We start from the raw sequence: 10,977 nt of genomic DNA on the forward strand, positions 1-10,977 counted from the left end.
TTCCATTTGATGCTTAATAAACACGACAAGGGAGAGCATTTAAGCTTTTAATGGCTTTTGGTGGTATTGTCATCACTATTATCTGACTGCTACAGTAATACATCTATTGTATTACATTAATAATCATTTTTTGTTAGTCAGAGGAACTGGGTGTAGTAATCCAGTGTACCACAGTAGGGCGCTACTGTGCAAAATCAAATCAAATTGTATTGGTCGCATACACATGTTTAGCAGATGTTATTGCGGGTGTAGCGAAATGCTTGTGCTTCTAGCTCCGACAGTGCAGTAATATCTAACAATTTCACAACATATACCCTATACACACAAATCTAGTAAGGAATGGAATTTAAGAATATATACATATATGGACAAGCAATGACAGAGCGGCATGGACTAAGATGCAGTAGAATATTATAGAATAGAGTACAGTATATACATATGAGATGAGAAGTGCAAGATATGTAAACATTATTAAAGTGACTAGTGTTCCATTTCTTAAAGTGTCCAGTGATTTCAATAGGCAGCAGCAGCAGCCTCTAATGTGCTAGTGATGGCTATTTAACAGTCTGATGGCCTTGAGATAGAAGCTGTTTTTCATTCTCTCGGTCCCAGCTTTGATGCACCTGTACTGACCTCGCCTTCTGGATGATAGCGGGGTGAACAGGCAGTGGCTCGGGTGGTTGATGTCCTTGATTATCTTTTTGGCCTTCCTGTGACATCGGGTGCTGTAGGTGTCTTGGAGGGCGGGTAGTTTGCCCCCGGTAATGCGTTAGGCAGACCGGGGGCAAACTATATACAGTACCAGTCAAAAGTTTGGACACACCTACTCATTCAAGGGCTTTTCTTTATTTTAACTATTTTTTACATTGTAGAATAATAGTGAAGACATCAAAACTATGAAATAACACATATGGAATCATGTAGTAACGAAAATAAGTGTTAAAAAAATCAAAATATATTTTATATTTGAGATTCTTCAAATAGCCACCCTTTGCCTTGATGACAGCTTTGCACATTCTTGGCATTCTCTAAACAAGCTTCATGAGGTAGTCACCTGGAATGCACAAGTTAATTTTTTGAATTTCTTTCCTTCTTAATGCGTTTGAGCCAATCAGTTGTGTTGTGACAAGGTAGGGGTGGTATACAGAATATAGCCCTATTTGGTATATAACCAAGTCCATATTATGGCAAGAACAGCTCAAATAAGCAAAGAGAAATGACAGTCCATCATTGCTATTAAGACATGAAGGTCAGTCAATCCGGAAAATGTCAAGAACTTTGAAAGTTTCTTCAGGTGCGGTCGCAAAAACCATCAAGCACTATGATGAAACTGGCTCTCATGAGGACTGGCACAGGAAAGGAAGACCCATAGTTACCTCTGCTGCAGAGGATAAGTTCATTAGTCTGCCTAACTGCACCTCAGATTGCAGCCCAAATAAATGCTTCACAGAGTTCAAGTAACAGACACATCTCAACATCAACTGTTCAGAGGAGACTGTGTGAATCAGGCCTTCATGGTCGATTGCTGCAAAGAAACCACTACTAAAGGACACCAATAATAAGAAGAGACTTGCTTGTGCCAAGAAACACGAGCAATGGACATTAGACCGGTGGAAATTTGTCCTTTGGTCTGGAGTCCAAATGTGAGATTTTTGGTTCCAACCGCTGTGTCTTTGTGAGATGCAGAGTAGGTGAACGGATGATCTCCGCATGTGTGGTTTCACCGTGAAACATGGAGGAGGAGGTGTGATGGTGTGGGGGTGCTTTGCTGGTGACACTGTCTGTGATTTATTTAGAATTCAAGGCACACTTAACCAGCATGGCTACCACAGCATTCTGCAGCGATACACCGTCCCATCTAGTTTGCGCTTAGTGGGACTATCATTTGTTTTTCAACAGGACAATAACCCAAAACACACCTCCAGGCTATATAAGGGCTATTTTACCAATGAGAGTGATGGAGTGCTGCATCAGATGACCCGGCCTCCACAATCACCCGACCTCAACCCAATTGAGATGGTTTGGGATGAGTTGGACCGCAGAGTGAAGGAAAAGCAGCCAACAAGTGCATATGTGGGAACTCCTTCAAGACTGTTGGAAAAGTGTTCCAGGTGAAGCTGGTTGAGAGAATGCCAAGAGTGTGCAAAGCTGTGGTCCTCTGTAGCTCAATTGGTAGAGCATGGCGCTTGTAACGCCAGGGTAGTGGGTTCAATCCCTGGGACCACCCATACGTAAAACATTTATGCACCCATGACTGTAAGTCGCTTTGGATAAAAGCATCTGCTAAATGGCATATTATTATTATCAAGGCAAAGGGTGGCTACTTTGAAAAATCTCAAATCTATTTTTATTTGTTTAACACTTTTTTGGTTACTACATGATTCCATATGTATTATTTAATGGTGATGTCTTCACTATTATTCTACAATGTAGAAAATAGTAAAAATAAAGAAAAACCTTTTAAACTTTTGACTGGTACTGTACATATGAAGTGGGTAAAACAATATGTAAACATTATTAAAGTGACCATTGTTCCATGTCTATGTACATAGGGCAGCAGCCTCTAAGGTGTAGGGAGGAGTAACCGGGTGATAGCCGGCTAGTGACAGTGACTAATCTCCGGGCAGGGTACTGGGTGGGTGGAGGCCGGCTAGTGATGGCTATTTAACAGTCTGATGGCCTTGAGATAAAAGCTGTTTTTCAGTCTCTCGGTCCCAGCTTTGATGCACCTGTACTGACCTCGCCTTCTGGATTATAGCGGGGTGAACAGGCCGTGGCTTGGGTGGCTGAGATCCTTGATGATCTTCTTGGCCTTCCTGTGTCACCGGGTGCTGTAGATGTGCTGAAGGCCAGGCAGTGTGCTCCTGGTGATGCGTTGGGCTGACCGCACCACCCCCTTGCGGACGGTGCAGTTGCCGTAGTGCAGTGGTGTAGTCAAGAGATGTTTTTACGGTGTTTACACTACAAAACATTCACGAGAGTAAAATTAAAAAACACCCTCCGTTACACATATTACTGTAGTGTAAGCCGCACATTTCTCACATCTACTACACCCCCTCGGTAGGTAGCTTGCGAGACTCGCCCTGGACTTGCCCCCCTCCGAGCAGAGGGGGGCAAGTCAATTGTCTCTTGAAGCCAAATGCTCCTACAGTAAAAATCTTAATAGCAGTGCAATGTTTTTGAAACATTTTCTTTGCATTGGAGACTTAATCCCAGCACCTGAGAATTGAGAGGAAGTTGAATCCTTATAATCTCTTTTGGCTGAGATGGTCCATCCACCTGCTTTCTATGAAGGCTGTCTGGCTAGACAACATCTGAAGAAGTCACTCTCTCTGTGTTGGTTGAAATAGGTAATCAATAATAATATAATAATATGCCATTTAGCAGACGCTTTTATCCAAAGCGACTTACAGTCATGTGCACATACATTTTTACGTATGGGTGGTCCAGGGGATCAAACCCACTACCCTGGCGTTACAAGCGCCATGCTCTACCAATTGAGCTACAGAGGACCACAACTTTTAATCTCTCACATACATCAATGCCCTCAATACGATTTTGGCCTCCAATCATTTTAGATTTCCAATGATGCCATGGTATACAGGTCCAAATCTGTAGACAAAATGCCGTGTAGACAATCTCTGTGTCGCAAAATCCAATAGTTTAATAGTTAGACTTTACTCCAAACATTTCTGATTTGATCCTTTGTGACATCAAAGTAGAGAAACCTAACCTAGAAAGAGAGATTAGAGGAGCGGGTGGGAGGTTGGGGAGGGGGGGGGGGATCCAATTTGTTGTGAAGAGAAAACACAGGTCCAGGGCCTTGTCCTAGTGGCACTGTCGTCTGGGGACGGGATTATGGACAGCTGCTGGGCCACACACACAGGGACCACAGCAAAGTGGGACAGGTGTGTGCGTGCATGTATCTGTGTGTTTATCCATCTGTGTCTAGGGTTCTTTAACCTGTCTCAGCAGTACAGTACCCCCCGTTCACATCTTACATATACATTTTACATTTGAGTCATTTAGCAGATGCTCTTATCCAGAGTGACTTACAGGAGCAGTTAGGGTTAAGAGCCTTGCTCAAGGGTACATTGACCCATGCTTACCCACTCCTGTCGTTCCTCACAACTGACTATGTGCACCGTCACGTAACATCCCAAACAAGGTCCTCTGTAGATCAGTTCCAGAGCATCGTTCTTGCAATGCCAAAATTGTGGATTCAATTCCTGGGACCACCCACATGTAAAATAAATGCATGACTGTAAGTCACTTTGGATAAAAGCGTCTGCTAAATGGCATGTATTATTATTATTATTATTATTATTATTATTATTATTATTATTATTATTATTATTATGTTATGCCTCATCAAATATAGGATAATGTAAACAGCCTTGTTGTCATGGACATGGTTGCGTTGAGGACACATGTGATATAGTGATGACATGGAGGGTTCATGCCCATGTTAGGGATTAGCAGGTTGTTGATTAATCTTGATTAAACAGGTGACCCGTGCTCTGAAGGTTTACCTTGTCTGACAATCATAGGATTGGTGGGAAAGGGGTTTGATTGATTGGTACTTACAATTGTTGTTACAGAATTGTCCTTGAAAGCACATTTATTTGAGAATGAACAAGGGCTGTCCCCGAATCACAATTTGGAGATTAAAATCAGATTTGTCATTTAAAAACGAATATTAAACTATTCTGTATGTGAAAACAAAGAAGCTAAGTAGCCATGATTGCTAACGTTAGCTAGAGCTTACAGCACTCCTTGTCGGGGCAAAATAACAAGGGACCGGGCTTGAATCTATCCATTAGAACACATTACTGTAAACATTGTGCCTGTGATCATCACATTGATCACACCATGATGTGATGTATGGGGTGACATCTCCCAATACCATCACAGAGGACACGTAGTGAGTCATACAGACTAGAGTAAGCTAAAACCATACAGTTGGGCCACCTCCTGTAATGGATATGTGGTTTTAAGAGAATGCGGTGGTGCATCCTGCAGCAGCAGCCCTGGCTGCTACAGGCCTCTCACAGTGGGGCCATATGGCCTTCTCCATTTCCCACCCAGCCAGGCAGCCGCACCTCTGGTCACCTTCAGCCTCCTCCCCCGGCCCTCCCTCTGAGCCCTGGCAGCCTGCACTCCCAGAGAGGTCACTGTCTGGGTTACTCATCTCGCCTGTTCTCCTTATACAGCTCTCTCTGTCCTTTACTCCCAACCTTTCTCTCTCCATCTCACGCAACCTTTCTCTCTCCCCCTCTCTCTCTCTTCGCCTCTCTCTCTCTCTCTCTCTCTCTCTCTCTCTCTCTCCCTCTCTCTCTCTCCTTCTCTTGCTCTCTCTGTCTGTCTTTCTCTCTCTCTTTTCCATAGTTCCTTCTAGTACCTGAGCCAGTCTGTCCTTCCTCCTCTCTCTAGGTAAAAACATCCCAGCCTTTGTCCATTGTGTCCAGGTGCTCAGGTCAATGATATCAAGTGTTAAGCCGCTTTAAAGAGAACATCCTTAATCTACGAGCCCTTGATTTGTAAAGAAGTAGTATGTCGGTGTATGTACAGTGAGGGAAAAAAGTATTTGATCTCCTGCTGATTTTGTACGTTTGCCCACTGACAAAGAAATTATCAGTCTATAATTTTAATGGTAGGTTTATTTGAACAATGAGAGACAGAATAACAATAAAAAAATCCAGAAAAACGCATGTCAAAAATGTTATAAATTGATTTGCATTTTAATGAGGGAAATAAGTATTTGACCCCCTCTCAATCAGAAAGATTTCTGGCTCCCAGGTGTCTTTTATACAGGTAACGAGCTGAGATTAGGAGCACACTCTTAAAGGGAGTGCTCCTAATCTCAGTTTGTTACCTGTATAAAAGACACCTGTCCACAGAAGCAATCAATCAATCAGATTCTAAACTCTCCACCATGGCCAAGACCAAAGAGCTCTCCAAGGATGTCAGGGACAAGATTGTAGACCTACACAAGGCTGGAATGGGCTACAAGACCATCGCCAAGCAGCTTGGTGAGAAGGTGACAACAGTTGGTGCGATTATTCGCAAATGGAAGAAACACTAAAGAACTGTCAATCTCCCTTGGCCTGGGGCTCCATGCAAGATCTCACCTCGTGGAGTTGCAATGATCATGACAACGGTGAGGAATCAGCCCAGAACTACACGGGAGGATCTTGTCAATGATCTCAAGGCAGCTGGGACCATAGTCACCAAGAAAACAATTGGTAACACACTACGCCGTGAAGGACTGAAATCCTGCAGCGCCCGCAAGGTCCCCCTGCTCAAGAAAGCACATATACAGGCCCGTCTGAAGTTTGCCAATGAACATCTGAATGATTCAGAGGAGAACTGGGTGAAAGTGTTGTGGTCAGATGAGATCAAAATCGAGCTCTTTGGCATCAACTCAACTCGCCGTGTTTGGAGGAGGAGGAATGCTGCCTATGACCCCAAGAACACCATCCCCACCGTTAAACATGGAGGTGGAAACATTATGCTTTGGCTGTGTTTTTCTGCTAAGGGGACAGGACAACTTCACCGCATCAAAGGGACGATGGACGGGGCAATGTACCATCAAATCTTGGGTGAGAACCTCCTTCCCTCAGCCAGGGCATTGAAAATGGGTCGTGGATGGGTATTCCAGCATGACAATGGCCCAAAACACATGGCCAAGGCAACAAAGGAGTGGCTCAAGAAGAAGCACATTAAGGTCCTGGAGTGGCCTAGTCAGTCTCCAGACCTTAATCCCATAGAAAATCTGTGGAGGGAGCTGAAGGTTCGAGTTGCCAAACGTCAGCCTTGAAACCTTAATGACTTGGAGAAGATCTGCAAAGAGGAGTGGGACAAAATTCCTCCTGAGACGCGTGCAAACCTGGTGGTCAACTATAAGAAACGTCTGACCTCTGTGGTTGCCAACAAGGGTTTTGCCACCAAGTACTAAATCATGTTTTGCAGAGGGGTCAAATACTTATTTCCCTCATTAAAATGCAAATCAATTCATAACATTTTTGCCATGCGTTTTTCTGGATTTTTGTTGATGTTATTCTGTCTCTCACTGTTCAAATAAACCTACCATTAAAATTATAGACTGATCATTTCTTTGTCAGTGGGCAAATGTACAAAATCAGCAGGGGATCAAATACTTTTTTCCCTCACTGTATGTATATGTGTTTGCGCGAACTTGTCTGTGCTTGTGTGTGTGCGTGTGCGCGTATCTGTTTGTGTTTGTTTGTGCATGTGTGTGTGAGGGTCATGGGCAGGATACGGGTCCTTGTGAAAATATGGACTGCTCTAATAACTAAAAACCACCTCAAAGCCTTTATATTGAATGAAAACCACTCAATCTGCAGTACAAGTTCTACATGACCTCTCTGTCACCCAATGCTATAAAAAGCCACAGTATTGGCTATGGAAGGGACTAACATAGCCAGGACTACAAACCAAAAACAGCTTGACTCTAGCTCGATCTACCAAGCCAGGTCATATTCATTAGGCACCAAATGGGGATTTTATTTACTGAAACAGGGAGGGACTATCTGAACTGGTCCAATAGGAAACGTTAATTTTTGTTTTTTGTTTTCCAAAACATTTTGCTACGGTGCACCTCAATGAACACAATCCAGCTCTCTCATCTCCCCTAACCCTGGAGCTGGGCAGGCATGGGTCAGGCTTGGCGCTCCGCTTTGAGCAGATGTTTGGTAACATCACAGAATTAAGCTGGTGTTTTCATGATCGACTTTTCCCCACTCCAACGCTGCACCAAAAAAGCCCCTGGGCCTCCCCACTGCCTTCAAGCAGAAGAGCGTTTTTATTTCAGAGAGAGAGAACGAGAGAGAGAGAGAGAAGGAGAGAGATGGGGGATGCTGAAAGGGAAGAGATGGGGGTCGAGAAAGCTTTGAAAGTGCCATCATCAAGGCTCTCCGCACACTCATTGATATGCAGTGTGTTGCATATCTCACCCTGAAATGACAAATCCCTCAACACCCCTTTGCCTTATATCAAAGCCAGATGCCCATAGCTAGCTGACACATTTTTAATTGCAATGCAGTTTAAATGTAGATCCTGTGGATATATGATCTATGTTCGCCCCTGGGGAGCACCAGAGAGAGTCCCAGTAGAACTGGCCATTCCTGGGTGAGCAGGGCTTTAGGGACCAGCCTCTGGCTCTCTGCCCTGCCCCCCCCCCCCCCCCCCCCCACTACCACCACACAGTGATAGGGCCAACTCCTCTGGGTGTGTTCGAATCATGGGCAGCGCACAGGTGCTTCATGGTCCAGCCACCATCAGTACTCACCACCAGTACCACCACTGTCCACGCCCCCTGCTCCGCCTGCCCAGCCTGGACCATAGCCACTGTGTGGGTTTAAAACTGTAATCTGATTGGCTGATTCATTATTAATCCACACGTTGGCCAGAACTATGTGTACTTTCAACATGCCAATACAGGTTCTTACATTTATATACGTGCATGGTGCTTCCATGACCCAAAGAAACATCAAATACAGTCCTGTATTAGACACAGTGGCACCAAGCTCTGTCTCGGATCCATCGGTCTTTCCTATTGGTCAGCGTTATTGGATATTTGAATCATTTCCTGGTTACGTGCCCTGTGATTGGATGACTGGAGGTCAGTGAGTGGTTCCGATTACAGAGGATAAATCTGGGTGGAGACAGAGATGCTCTGAGGTGAAATACCTGTCAGACCTATTCCACCCAAAGAATACATGGACTAATAATAACCAACCACAAACGCACCAGAGTTGACCTTTCTGTTCTGTGCATAATGGCTTTGTCCTTACATGTCCTCCTTGAATATTGCTGTGTGTGTGTGTGGGGGGGGGGGGGGGGGGTGTGTGTATGTTTAAGTCGATGCGCATGTCATTGTACTCCTTAAAAATGTATTTGTGAGATAGTGAATGGGTTATTTCACGCCTTTATGCATTCCGCTGTATATAGTTAATTTTCTTGCTATATAGTATGAATGTATTCAGTAGTCATAATACACTGCTCAAAAAATAAAGGGAACACTTAAACAACACAATGTAACTCCAAGTCAATCACACTTCTGTGAAATCAAACTGTCCACTTAGGAAGCAACACTGATTGACAATAAATTTCACATGCTATTGTGCAAATGGTATAGACAACAGGTGGAAATTATAGGCAATTAGCAAGACACCCCCAATAAAGGACTGGTTTTGCAGGTGGTGACCACAGACCACTTCTCAGTTCCTATGCTTCCTGGCTGATGTTTTGGTCACTTTTAAATGCTGGCGGTGCTTTCACTCTAGTGGTAGCATGAGACGGAGTCTACAACCCACACAAGTGGCTCAGGTAGTGCAGCTCATCCAGGATGGCACATCAATGCGAGCTGTGGCAAGAAGGTTTGCTGTGTCTGTCAGCGTAGTGTCCAGAGCATGGAGGCGCTACCAGGAGACAGGCCAGTACATCAGGAGACGTGGAGGAGGCCGTAGGAGGGCAACAACCCAGCAGCAGGACCGCTACCTCCGCCTTTGTGCAAGGAGGAGCAGGAGGAGCACTGCCAGAGCCCTGCAAAATGACCTCCAGCAGGCCACAAATGTGCATGTGTCTGCTCAAACGGTCAGAAACAGACTCCATGAGGGTGGTATGAGGGCCCGACGTCCACAGGTGGGGGTTGTGCTTACAGCCCAACACCGTGCAGGATGTTTGGCATTTGCCAGAGAACACCAAGATTGGCAAATTCGCCACTGGCGCCCTGTGCTTTTCACAGATGAAAGCAGGTTCACACTGAGCACATGTGACAGACGTGACAGAGTCTGGAGACGCCGTGGAGAACGTTCTGCTGCCTGCAACATCCTCCAGCTTGACCGGTTTGGCGGTGGGTCAGTCATGGTGTGGGGTGGCATTTCTTTGGGGGGGCCGCACAGCCCTCCATGTGCTCGCCAGAGGTAGCCTGACTGCCATTAGGTACCGAGATGAGATCCTCAGACCCCTTGTGAGACCATATGCTGGTGCGGTTGGCCCTGAGTTCCTCCTAATGCAAGACAATGCTAGACCTCATGTGGCTGGAGTGTGTCAGCAGTTCCTGCAAGAGGAAGGCATTGATGCTATGGACTGGCCCGCCCGTTCCCCAGACCTGAATCCAATTGAGCACATCTGGGACATCATGTCTCGCTCCATCCACCAATGCCACGTTGCACCACAGACTGTCCAGGAGTTGGCGGATGCTTTAGTCCAGGTCTGGGAGGAGATCCCTCAGGAGACCATCCGCCACCTCATCAGGAGCATGCCCAGGCGTTGTAGGGAGGTCATACAGGCACGTGGAGGCCACACACACTACCGAGCCTCATTTTGACTTGTTTTAAGGACATTACATCAAAGTTGGATCAGCCTGTAGTGTGGTTTTCCACTTTAATTTTGAGGGTGACTCCAAATCCAGACCTCCATGGGTTGATAAATTTGATTTCCATTGATAATTTTTGTGTGATTTTGTTGTCAGCACATTCAACTATGTAAAGAAAAAAGTATTTAATAAGATTATTTCATTCATTCAGATCTAGGATGTGTTATTTTAGTGTTCCCTTCATTTTTTTGAGCAGTGTATATTGTGCTTCCTCCTAGTCTATTTTTAGCCGTCATAATCCAGTAGTCATTACTCTAAATCTCATGCCATGTTATCTGTTATATAGCCTTCTACAGACAACCCACCCACGCCCACAGCACTCTGTTGACTTGTGTTGTGTAGACCAAGATTGCATCCCAAATGGCACCTTATTCTCTATATAGGGAGTAGGATGCCATTTCAGACTCAGCCCAAGTGATTATAGGCACTGAGCTCTTGTCACATGACTCACATCTGTTTGGAATGACCATCAACCAGGTGACCTTAGATGACAATAACCGGAGAGGCGTAGTAATGTCTTTATGAGGATACAGTCTTAGTGGTGATTCCACTTATGTAATATAGCTGGCAGAACC

Source organism: Coregonus lavaretus, assembly GCF_964263955.1.
Source record: "Coregonus lavaretus genome assembly, chromosome: 33".
Classification (NCBI taxonomy): Eukaryota; Metazoa; Chordata; class Actinopteri; order Salmoniformes; family Salmonidae; genus Coregonus; species Coregonus lavaretus.